Below are 13,603 nucleotides of genomic sequence, written 5' to 3'. Positions count from 1 at the left end.
CAAATGACATATCTGGGTTGCTAACAACGTTGAAGCCAAGGGACCTTGCAAGAAAAGAGAGAGTGGCAGAAAATTCCTCCCAGAATCATTTCTGCAAGCCATTTTTATACCTGTGCTTGTTCAATGGAGTTGTCAAGGATGAATTTAGTTTTGATAAAGATCAATTTGTGGAAGCCCTCGATATCCAGGTTTGAGAGATGTGTTGTAAGTCATTGGTTTGCCAGGCCTTCTTGGCCTAGTGTGTGTTTCTTTAATAAAGGGAGGCAGTGCCCTTTCTTCAGTGCATACAGAGAGGTGCCTTTTGTAAGAGAAGTATTATGATGTGTAGGAGGAGCATGAGAGTTTCCCCTGAGATGGTTTTAATGAGGTCCACAAGGAGAATCGCTTCGCTGTATGATATGGCCCATAGGAATTTGGGGATGGTGGATAGTTCCTCCTATGATATGGTCTTGAAGTTCACTGATTCTGCTATGTTGAAGGGTGCATGGGTGATATGGAGACGGTGTGAATGTTGTTGGCATGTTGTCTGATCCTGTCAATTGATACACCAGTGATAGGGTGTCTTTTTCTGTGAATTGATGTATGGTGTGTTCTTGAAGGTGATTAAATGCAGTGCTTGATGGCTTTCAGTAAGATTTTTCTTTTCTTTGGTGCTTCTGTGAATGTGGTGGTGTGGTGGCTAGATAATTCTGCAATTATTTGATTCCTGGGGGCTGTGTGGTGGGATTTTACTGTAGGGGAGGAGAACCTTTGGATCTTACCAAATCTCCCTAGGGCATACTGTCCTACTCTGTCTCGCTGTGACAAAATGGCTACTGCTCTGCAGTACTACAGGAACGAGTAGTGACTAAACCACCTACTCAGCCGACGGGGTTCTTGAATACATGTTTAAAAGCAGTATTCTACCAGAAGCATGACAATGTCAATAATGCCATCTCCTATACAAGTAAGACTTTATCCTCTGTGGAGGAAAAATTCAACGATTGTGAGAAGAAACTCCTGGCAACGGTGTGGGCATTGGAAAATTACCGTCCGTTCATCCAGGGGGAGCACATCATCGTTGAAACTCCTTACCAGCCTTTGCAATACCACCAAAGTGACAGAATCCAGGCAGGGAATGTGAGTAATTCCTGAATTACTTCCTGGATTCTGTCCATGCAAGGCTTTACTGTGGAGGTCAGATATGGCCCAAACAAGAAGAGTCTCCAAGCGTAAGGTTTGGCTGACTTGCATGATTGTGCCCGAGAAAACTCTCTCGAGGACGAAAGTCTCAAAACACAAGACAACATGGAGGCGTACCTGAATTCCCCGCACATAGTCTATGAAGAAGATATGTGCAAGGGGACGCCCACAGTTTATGTGGACGGATTCTCCTACCATGTTTATATCAGCAGGGAAAGGAACTGGTGGTCGGCGTTGGGAATGTCTTGGTCAATGATGCCCCGGAGCCCTCCGCTAGGTACAAGATCGGAACCCGAAGTAGTCAGGTAGCAGAGTTGATGGCAGTTCACAAGGACATCCTCACTGCCGTGCAACACCGACTCCACAAACTGGTCATAATCACAGATTCAGATTGTGTCCAGAATGGGTTCGTGGAGCACCTGATTAATTGGAGAACCAGAGGCATGCTGTGTGCAAACAATAACTCACTCAAGCATGGCAAACCAATGCAATCCATTGATGATCTGGTCACCTCTAATGGCATGACCATCTACTGGAAAAGGATCTAGGGTCATTCCAGTCTAGAGAGAGCAGACAAAACCGGAAATGACCTGGCTGGCAGTTGGCCAAAACCGTAGCAATCAAGGGGGTTCTCCTTGAGATTGAGTCCCTCTTGGGGGAAATCCAGGTCGCTGCCATCACCAGATCCCAAACACTTGCCCAAAATGAACTCTGAACTGCCCAGTGGAGTAAGGAGACCCCAGATGCTGATTTGATCATGGCACAAAAAGTCGATCAAATTATTGGGAAATGTTATCAACACATTGAAGACCCTGTGAATTTTACTCTAACCGAACCAGTTTATATCAGGAAAGAGGATCTGCGGGTGTTGATGAAGTTTCCCAAAATGTTCTGAATCCAAGACAGTTTGTTGGTAAGGAGATCCCTCTCAGGATGTGACCAGTGGGTGGTACCTGCCTCATTCTGAAGCCTGATTCTAAATCACGCCCATGACGCGGACACGGCTGGTCATTGGGGGTTTCATACTACTTTGGAAATTTTGTGGGAGGTCCCATACTGGCCACACATGGGTCAGGACCTCGACCAATATTTGAAGGGGTGTCTTGTGTGTGCACAATTTCATCCAAGTTCACTCGCACACCGAGCTCCCCTCCAGAAAAGGGGATGACACTTTCTTGGTCAGATTTACAAGTAGATTTCATTGTGCCCGTGATTCGCTCCTCTAGGAGAAACACGTACATGTTAACAGTAACATGCTTGTTTACCAAATGGGTGGAATGTCTCCCGGCCCCAAATTGCAAGGCAGAAACAGCAGCTGCCCTGATGATCAACCACATCTTGCATTTTGGCCTTCCCCAAAGGATTGAGTCAGACCGAGGAAGTCACTTCACCAGCGAGGTGACAAAGATGTGGGAGATACTTGGGGTAAAGAGAAAACTCTATATTGCCTACCACCCAGCCTCTAGTGGGGTTGATTAAAGGTACAATAAAAAAATTGTGAGCATTCCTAAGATGTTTGTGGTGGACTCTGGGTCTAGTTGGGACATCTGACTACCGCTTGTCCTGATGGCCATCAGGTCTACACCATCTTCTGTGACCAAAATGTCTCCATTTGAGCTAATGACTGGACGAAAAATGGTGCTTCCCCAGCATCTGCTCTACAGAACACAAGAGCAGACACTGATTAATGCATCCACAACACATGAATACATTGAGAATCTGAGAAAACACCTTCAGCATGCTTTTGCATACGCTCAGCGGAATCTGGAGAAATCGGCAGAAGGGATGAAAACCCACTACGATTTAAAGACTACTAAAAAAGAATGTCAAGTAGGAGACAGGGTGTACTTGTACAATTTTCAAAGGAACCAAACCAAGGAGTGGAAATTCCTCCCTTCATGGAGTGGCCCCTTTGAAATTGTAGACAAAATCTCACCTGTCGCCTATAAGATCCGCATCCCCAAAGGAGAACAGGCAGAAGAAAATGGTTCCACATCAGTCAGTTGAAAAGCTGTCATACCAGACACGCTTTGCAGCTGATTAATGAGCCAAATGAATATCTAGGAGAGGAGCCATCAGAAGAATGAAAAGAAAGGAGGAATAAGCAGACAGAAGTATTTAGATGCATAGGTATATCTAAATAACAGGGAGTAATTTACTTGCTGTTATTGTAAAAAGGAAAATGAAGATGTCATGGAAATTGCAAATTGTTGTCCCTGTTCCCAATATTAATGTACTTGGTGTTTTTGTAAAAATTGAAAGAATTATATGGAAATTGTAAGTTGTTGTCATTGTTCCATTGTTGTAAATCTTCCGGGAAAAATGTCAGTAAAAAGTACTAAAACTTGTTTTTTTTTCTATCTTCTATTAGATAATTAACATCCTCACATTCCAGCCTTGAGAGGAACACCCGTGGGACCTGGAAGGGAAGGAAGGAAAGATGGTGCTGCACCATACTCTCCAACCCAAAGCCGGAAGGGGATCCTGGAGTGCCACTCCTTGATGAAGGAGAATTCCACTAAAAGAAACCCCACTCTGCCCTCCTCCCCAACAAAAAGTCATGCAAGAGTAGGGGGAAATCTGTGGGGTGCATTAAAGGCCCTGAAACAGAAATCCATGTCACCTGTACAAATGCATAAAACAGTGCCACCAAAAACAGCTGTGCTTTGCGTTCCCTGGCACAGGTGTGGCAAGCATTTGAACACTGGAACCCAAGGAATGGCTCTGCATTTGCTTCTATTCCATTGAGTGACGAAAGTAAAAAACCTTTCGCCAATGATGGCCCGTCGCAATTGCTTTTATTCCATTTTGAATGACCAAAAGTTAAACATTTACCAAAACAACTCTGCGTTTCCTTCTCTTTCATCTGAATAACAAGAAGTTATGCACTGCATTGAAAAATGCCTCTGCGTTTGCTTTTCTTTCATCTGAATAATAAGAAGTTATGCCCTATCTTCAAAAACGGCCCTGCGTTTGTTTTTCTTGCATCTGAACATCAAAGTTATGCACTATATCCAAAACGGCCTTGTCTTACTGTTTAATCACATGAGGGGCTATAAAGTTGTACCAATCTCTACTCCATGCTTGACCTAAGAGAGCTTACACCTAGCTCATAACGGAGCGAGGCAATTGGTAGGTATAGTGGCGGTCCCAGGACCTTTTCCCAAAGTCTCCCCTCCAGGAGATCCAAATCAATATGCCAAGACTGAGATTCCACATCCATACCATATGCCAAGGTCAGAATCACTTTACCCGTATAATGTTTTATATGGGGAATTAAGGAAAATCAACACAGTCTTCCCTGAATATTCTTCATCTGGGCTGCCAGTTGGTCACACTTGGCTTTCAAGGCATCCTCAACTTGCTTCTTATTTGCGTAAAATGTTAATCTGAATCCCAAATAGATTGTTTCCAGAACCGGTTCAACACACTTACCTTCCAGCGACCAACTAAACAATTGTTCCTTCTTTTTGATTGACCCAAACTTCATGATGCTAGTTTTTCCAGAATTAATCACCATTTCGTTCTTATTTGCATAGTACCTCATTGCCACCAGCAGCTGCTGAATGTGATAGGGAGTACAATCTATTAGCATTATGCATCAGAGTAGGCCACCCAACTGACCCAATGCACAGCGATTCTGTGGCTAGCAAGTGCATGCCCGCTCAGCGCCTCACTCAAATCAGCCTGATATAGATTGAAAATAGCAGGGAGCGAGCATGCAGCTCTGCCTCATCCCCCTCTCCATGCGCATGGGTTGAGTAAAATGCCCCAGAGTGTCTAATCTAATCTGGATGGTAATGTTCTCATGCATGTGAATCTATAGATCTAGGGCCCTTTAAGTTGAGGTAGCAATACTTAGAGATGGATGGGGATGCAGAATTTACTCAAACATCAATACTCAAACTGACTCAGGAAGTTGGCAAAACTTTGTCTGTTTTATTTCCAATTATCTAAAACAGGGAGTTACAATGAAGGTCGACGGACGTTCCCTTGATTTCTCTCAACACATTGTATAAAAAACACAACTATTATAGTAAAAACTTGTCATCAGTGACGTCACCCTATGTGGCAAACTACTAAAACCTACTTGGGGATGTGATAGGCTTACAAGGAACATCTAGGTATACATTCCATACTAATGGGGAAAGTGATTGGGTCTCTAACATCAGGTGGGCAACTAAGCCCTCCTCTAGTGTAAGTCATCTTCATTGTCACAAAATATACGATGATCCATTGTTTACACAAACTATAGGGCTCTTTGATACGCAACCCTCTACAATTGGTTTGTCACCCTTGTACCCTTCTGGAATATCCCACACGCTAGCAGCACGCAGGCTACTATTCCAGGTGCAGGGAGGGTCGGTGTGATCATGCTTCCCCTCCCAATTAGCACAACATCTATCATCACTCTTGCAGTCTGCCAGTCAATTAAGGCTTAGAACTTGGCCTTGCACAAGCTCTCTGTGCCTGAGAATAAAAGGGAGTATTTTCTTGGTTTCGTGTCGCTCGACCCAATGTCTAATGATCTGACCATGTGACTGGAGACTGCATTTTAGAGCTCTTTGCTGCATTTAATACTATTAAATGATGAACTCTGACGCCTTCAGTGTTTTTCCATTCCACTTCAAACAGAAGTTTGTTTCTTTTTCAAGTTCATGTAACTACTGGATGGACAACTAGTCTCACGGTGGCCTCGACTTCTTGGTGCTGGGCCAGCAAAGCCTTTCTTGAATTTCTCCTTCCCCATCAGCTATATTCCAACTGCGCCACACTGAAACCCTTTTCAATCACATGGTTTCAAGCTTTGCTAAAGTACATTGTGGAACATCCAGGTTCTATACATTTGTATGTATATACGTTGGAGCATCGCCACAAACTAGCCACTATGAAGCCAGCCTTAAGATCACTTTGTCTACTTACGTTACTGCATCTGTGCAAGTGTAAACTGATTTTGCATTTTCTTCAGCTTTTCTTCAGCAGGAGCATCTTAATCTCGAGCCCGAAATGTTGCTCAACTTTAACAACTCCTCTTCAGATCTTATAGAATATTCATATTCTTTTGCCTCATGTATCTTTTCTAGGTGCGTCAGTTCGGCTTCATGTGATGTCACCAGTCTTCTTTCTCACTTATTTTCACACTTCTTCCAAGACTTTGTCAAAAAGGCCATCATATCTTTGTGAATGCATATAGGGTTTTCTCAATGTATACCTTGTTTCAAGGATTCTTTGTGGCACAGGCATCCACACTGGTAATGCAAGTGTCAAAATGTCCAGTTCCCAACATATAGGCAACATGTGGGAAGAGCTCTTGTCAGGGGTACTTGACTTCTCCTCTACACTCCCCCCTCTGGGCAATTCATCAACCACTCTCTAATCAGTCTTCACATCAAAACATCCTCGTCTGATGAAGTGCTTCTTTGGGACGCATACCTTTATGACTCATTTCAGGCATCCTGCTGATTTCACATGCTCATCAACACTACAGGTCATAAGGATGCATTGTCCATTGGGACTGTAGTAGATCCATCTTTCCACATACTTCTTGTGGTTCTTTGGGTACAGGAACTTTGTTCCCTCAGGTGCGTGGATGCTGGCCCTTACGTAGTCTCTGATTTCTTTCTATGTCCGCTCTTAAGGTTCAAATCCTGATTCAACATCAATCACAATCTTCATTCCTATTGCTTTCTTTGCAGTCTTCTTGCATTGTGTAATTATTAGCCTGATCACACAAAATCCAAACATGATCATCACCAACAGGGCTCCAAGTAACTTGAAGCTGTTTGCCATCCATTGTGGAACCCATGAGAAGATTGACCCAAACCAGCTGTCACCACCAATATCTTCCACTTTGTCTTCTATCTTGACTTGTAGGTTTGTCAGCATCGTTATGGCCTCCGTCAAGGTGCCATTCTCGTCATCGGGAGAAGGTATGAATGTGCAACATGATTCTCTGATTTTGTCACAAACACTGCCATCCATAGCTGTAATCATGTCCAGGACATATTGATTCTGGAGACTCATCAGTTCTATGGCTCTTAGCTCCTCCTTGATAAAAATTGAATCCCTTTATGGTGGTTTTGATTGTCTGCAGAAGCTCCTATCTGGTTATTTGTAACCATTTGGCATTCAACATCACCTGAATGAAGATGGCCGTGAATATTGCTGATGTCTGACTGAGCAATCTATGTTGATATGGAATAACATCAAAAGCTTCTATTGATTTGGATGATAAATAGTTCTCCCTCTTCATTCAATTCAAGAGCTCAGCAGATCTCGTCTTCCTCAGGTGAGCATCTGCTTTCGGAAATTCACCAATGTTCTAGTCACTTTTAGGAATCACCAATGCCGGAACATGAACGATCACTATAGAACATAGTCCTCCCCAATCTCTGGGCAGCTTCATGTAAGTTCCGGATCCACAGGCCAAATAGTGATCCATTGTCACTACTGTCCGCACTGTTGATTCTCTCCAACTTTTCTCATGCTATTGTTTCTGAAGCATAGTTCTGCACTAGCCAAAGGCACTATCTGCAATGGACCTCATTTGTCTTCGACTCACGTCAGAAGCTTTGCAAGCCTCGGCCATAGAGGTTAGCATCCTTTTTCCACTCGCTCAATGACTGTCTTGAGATGACCAGTTACTGCCTCAGCTCTGCATATGACTGCACCTTCTTCCCATCCGTCTGGAGAAAGCACTGTTCCCCAGATCTGCATCTGGCCTCTTTCCTTGCAGCTTCTAATTTCTTCTTCAGTCTTCCCTTGACAATTGAGTCTTCTGTTTATTTCCCATCTAATTCCAGCTCCTTTCATACCAGGCTGTTCGTATCTTATCACATGATTTTTGGTGTGTGCTCTCGCTCTTGTCTTCAAATCTTGGACATAATCATCTTCATCTGGTGCTGTCCATTCTGTCACCCATATCAAGGATGCCGTTTGGCCCTGAAACTGACCTCTTGCATGGCAGAGTGCAAGGTGAATAAGGCAATGAGCCGTTTGAACATCTATTTCATAGCATAAGGTAGGAGTGCAAATACATAGCAATCCTCCTCAGAGGTTCTTTTTCCCGCCTCTTTCTTGTGCTGATACCACATGTTGTTCCCCATATTTGCTGTACTGTCTAAATAATTATTTAATTCATAATCATCCTCTCTTACACTTCTCTTATGTCTCTTTCTTTGTTTCTCTCTAACAATATGTATCTGGCGCTCAATAAGGATATCTAAAAGAGTCCTTTCTGCATAAGGATTTCTAGGAACACTTGTCAGAGAATTTGGTGCCTTCACATGAGCTACTGGAGTAGGGACAATAACATAAGGCCTTGGCTCTCTCACAATGTCTAATTCTGCCAAAGTGACTGGAGCGGGAAGGATCAAAGGAACCACTGCTTTCTTGGGACCAATGATATACACAGTATGGACTAGCAGAATCAGAAAAACAATGATAAACATAGAACAGGCATATATTATGCACCAATAGATGAGGCTCCACCATCAATGTCTTTCCACACATCGTTGAACCTTGCTCACTCTCTGGGCCTGCAATATGCTCTATGGACCACATGTTTGCTCGTAATTACATTTAAGAAAAGAAAAACTAGTTTTATTCAGGCAAATTCGTTAGATGCCCCAGTAGATGTTGAATTGGCTCTATGATCTCCACAAGTAACTTGCTGATTGCTGGAAGATTTATAGGATCTTGCATAAACACAAAAGTATTGGTGTCTCACCAAACAAGATAAAGATGAACTTGAAGCAAATAGTAAAATATCATAACAAGTAGTTTGTGGGCATCATCGTTAGACAGGGCCATCTGTACTTCCAGAAAGATGTTCAGGCAATAGTCTGATCTGTTCTATTATTGCTGCCAATAGTCGGGCCATTCTTAGGATCCTGGATGAAAGCATGTATGTCAGTGCTCCTCCCAACAAAAGCAGGGTAAGCTCCAAGTATAAATATGAAGACAGCAAGAACTATTCTGTGTACGTCAACATCTGACAGCACCATATGCTCCTCCAAAGAGAAACTCAGTGAGAAACTGCTCCCACTTCCAGTTGTCAAACAAAAAGTCCAAATATGGCATGTTTTGGTTACTTGCATACTCCACAGTCCAATGTCAGCAAACTCCTGTGGCTCATGTACAGTAAGTAACTTGCTCACTCCTCGTTTGGTAGCTACAAAGAGTGTCTCAGGGGAGCCACAGTCAAAATATACACTTTTATTAATCTACTGGACAGTCTCTGTGTCCTTCTTTCTCATCATCGATCGAGTCTGCACGTGCTGAACTTCTTCTCCTTGACTTGCTTCCGAATGGGTTGTGGGTGTGGCAGCCTTTCCAGCTTAGACTTTCACGTCTCCTAGGTGTATCCAAGCTCATCTTCCTAGGACTTTGACTGCTGACGGAGTAATGTCCTCCAAAACGAAAGGGCCACTGAATCTAGGCTCATGCCACTTTCGTGTGAAATTTATGATTAAAACCTGATCTCCAGCAAACAGTTTAAGTAACTATAATCCTTCATGTCTGGTTGCTGTATGGTCTTCATCTGTGTTCTGAGGCCGACACCCTGTCCGCTTGACTTGATCTGAAATGACAGAGATACTGGGTGTCATACATGTTAAGTACGCACATAACTCATCTCCTAACAATTTTGCAGTTGTCTGGGCATCACTTCTAGTCCTTGATGGAGGAGTCAGAGGCGCTCTCATTTGCCTCCCTGTAACTAGTTCGTGGGGTGTGAGATGGTGGTCAGAGCCGGGCTGATTTCTTAATGCATATAATGCAAGGGGCAGACAATGCAGCTACCCTTTATTCAGTGTTAATTTTAATTTAGCTATTCTCTCTTTGAGCAGACCAGTGAGTCTCTCACATATCCCGCTCACTTGTGGGTGATAAGCAGATGCAAACTTGTGTTTTATGCTAAGCAATAAACTGATTTGCTCAAATACCTCATTCACAAAATGGAGGCCATTATCTGACCTCAGCACCTCACATACTCCACATCTAGGAACTACTTCTCAGACTAAGAACCTTGCAGTGCAAGTGGTGTCAGAACGTGTGCATGGACCAGCCTCGATCCACCTTGAGAAGGGGCACACTACCACTATCATAGACCTATATCCATTACAGACCTGCAGCATATCAACATAATCAATATGTAAATTCTGAAAAGGACCATTTGGTTGAGGAACTACTCCTCTGACTGTTCGGAGCTTTTGACATACGATGCAATTTACTACATAAAAAGCAACATGTTCTAACAGGTTTGGTATGAACCAGTCCTCCACAATAGTTGCTACAAGGCTCTCCCTAGTGACATGGGCAGGGTAGTGTGGCTGTTCCAACGCCACCCTTAATAAGGCTACAGCATCACCGGTTTACCAGTGCTGTCTTGTCACCACAATGCATCGGAAGGGGATAAAGACCACCCCCTCTGCATCCATAGTTCTTTCTCTTCCTGTGGAGCTCCACCTTGAACTTCCATTAACTTTGCCTGTAATAAGTGATTAAAACTTTCATTCACAAACATCACCACAACCATTTTCTCTTTCACATCAGGCATATCAAAATTAAAAAGATCAGAAGAATATGCAACTCATTTGGCCTCTTCATCAGCGACTTGGTTTCTGTGTGATATAAAGTCTGTTTTGTAAGTGTGTGCAGCGCACTTAACTATTGCGATGGCCACTTGTGAGTTGTAGTGCTTTAATAAGCCTGTCCAATAATGTGGTGTGTTGCACTGGAGTGCCGTCCGCTCAGAGGTAGCCCCTCCTTTTCCAGCATGCTAGCCCTGCATGCACAGTTGACGTCACATAGGCGGAGCCACTGTATACTGTTACTTCCTGTACTGCGTGTTTCTCGAGCGCGACAATAAGCGTCACCCATTCTGCAGCCTGTGCTGAAAAATGAGACGGTAGTCTCGCACTTGCTACCACTTCAAATTCCTCATTGGCTCTGTGTTTTACCACAGCTGAGCCTGAATGCCTTTCTCCATCAGTTTGATCGATCTTTGAAGAACCATCAATAAAAAAGAATCTCTCCTGCTGCTAGAGCATTTTCTTTTACTCTCGATATCTCGTCATAGAGTTCCGCATAATTTGAGCAATCATGCACTTGTTCATCCTCTGCCAGTGGTTCAGCTACAAACGTGGCAGGGTTCACCATTTTACACCTGAATATTTTGATCACTGGAATCTGATATAACCACCTCATAAGCAGAAGTTCTTTGAGACATCAGTGTACCCTTGGGTTTCTCCAAAACAGCAAACAAAGCAGGCTCAACAAATAACGTCATGGAACAACCCATCACTATGCTGGCAGACTTCTCAATAGCGAACGCGGCTGCTGCCATTGATTGTTCACAGGGGAAGTGGCCCCCTCATTACTGTGTCCAAAATCCCACTGTAATATGTTAGGGGTTTGTACCCCAATGTAGTTCTCTGCGTGAGTACTGCTGTCATTAATGTTCCATTTGTGTGCAAGAATAAAAAGAACTTCTCAGAATAATTGGGAATTCCTAAAACTGGAGCTGTGCAAATCACCTTTTTTAGTTAATCAAACCCCTCCTCCATTTCCTCAGTCCATTCAATGTTTTGCTGATTCACCCGTGCCTTTTTCAGGGCCTGTAACTAGGGCCTTATGCATGAACTATAATCAAATACCCATGCTCTAACATAATTACATAGTCCTAAAAACTGCTGCATTTGCTTTATCGTGTGCGGTTTTGACGTTTCAAAATTGCCTCAGCTCTTTCAGGTCTAACCTGCTTTCCTTCATGTGATATTAACTGTCCTATATACAACACCTTATATCCTTTCTCTGCTAAAATAATCATTAGCTGAATCGAGTCTCGTCTGCATTCTTCCTCTGATGTGCTACAGACCAAAATATCATCTACGTATTGCAGCACAATACTTGGCAAATCAATATTGCTTAGGTCCATCTGCAGGACCCTATTGAAAATCTATGGAGACTTACAATACCCTTGGGGCAGACGTGTACTTTTCAGTTTAGTCTGATGAAATGTAAATGACGTAAGATCTTGGGGATCTTTATGCAACGGGATAGAGAAAAACACATTTTTCAAGTCAATCACCATAAAATATTGCGCCTCAACCGGGATACTACATAGTCTTGTCGTCGGATTCGGAACTAGAGGAAACTCTGCCTCTACAATCTGGTTAATTGGACTAATGTCCTGAATTAAACACCACAACCCCCTTTTGATTTTTTGATACAATACACTGTGGTATTGCATGGTGACTCTGACGTCACTAAGATGCCTTGATCCATCATGGCTCATATAGTCTTGAAAATACCCTCATCTGCCTCTCGAGACATAGGATGCTGGCTTGCTCCAGGTAAACCTGCTCCTGGTTTCATCTTAATCTTAAATTCTCCCACTCATTTTAACAGGCCTACATCATAGGGGCCGGTAGTCCTTAAAGAAATTGGCACTTTTCTCCATATCCTCATCAAAGAATGTGGGATGCTTCTGCATTATCAACATTTTCTGTAGAACCTCTCGTCTTCCTGTCCTGATTCAATATGTAATGCTCATCTCAAACACTACTTCGTCATCTGATGGGTTGTCCCTGGACATATCTTCATCAGTGACATCAGTCAATCTACACCCTTCCTCAATAGCAATCACTGTTCTCCATGACCTGCCCTTATCCCAACTTTTGAGCATGGCCAAGGCCCCTCGCACTATGGCTGCCAGCAATTCCAAGGGAAAAACCTGTCCCCCCTCTTTGTCCATTGGTATCTGTGGCCTGAACAGAAATTCATCAGGTATTCTCATAATCTTGCCCACTAACCCAGGTAGCCACGTTAACAAAATGCGTACCCCATAGTGAAAGACTTTGTGCTCTAACAGCGTTGCCTGCAGAGCTATTTGCCCTGCAGAGCTATTTGCCTTGCAAATGCCATAATACATTCTCCCACGTTTAAATGATGTATTCCTGGCACTGAACACACTATGCCTTCATCGGTGAAAGAAATCGTCATATTTAACTTCGTCATTAAATCTCTGCCCAGTATATTAACTGGTTGCTGCCTTGAATACATCAATGGGACAGACATATCGCTTTCTCCTATATAGACTGGCATTTTTTCAGTTAAAGGAACTCTACTTGTAGCTCCAGAGAATCCCTGAGCATTCATGGCGTTTTCTGATAACGAAAATGTACCCTCTCGTATACATGAGCGAGTTGTCCCTGTGTCTACCAAAAAAGAAAAGGATTTGCCTCCTATGGTAACATCAACCCTCAGTTCCTCTTGAGGATTGGGTGTCACTGATAGAACTGAACACAGCAAGTCACCCTGTGAGCTGTCCTATTGTGGGTACATACTTATTCCTGTACCTGTAAAAAGATTCCCTCCCATGACAGTGACACCCCTTACTCTAGGAATCAATAGCTGT

General features: G+C 43.2%; 1 long non-coding RNA gene across 1 annotated transcript in view; it reads left to right on the top strand.

Annotated features, from left to right (window-relative positions):
- The window catches only part of LOC138521630 (uncharacterized), a 41,081-nt gene extending 37,018 nt beyond the window's left edge, over positions 1–4,063 (top strand). Inside the window, exon 4 of the long non-coding RNA XR_011283084.1 lies at positions 3,554–4,063. This is a non-coding gene — a long non-coding RNA (uncharacterized lncRNA). The remainder of the gene's footprint in view (positions 1–3,553) is intronic.
- The last annotated feature ends 9,540 nt before the right edge of the window (positions 4,064–13,603 follow it).

This window comes from Ambystoma mexicanum, chromosome 1q (genome assembly GCF_040938575.1).
Source record: "Ambystoma mexicanum isolate Mex_15411 chromosome 1q, UKY_AmexF1_1, whole genome shotgun sequence".
NCBI lineage: Eukaryota > Metazoa > Chordata > Amphibia > Caudata > Ambystomatidae > Ambystoma > Ambystoma mexicanum.
The sequence above is the reverse complement of the archived record's forward strand: the minus strand, read 5'-3'. Positions and strand labels throughout refer to the sequence as shown.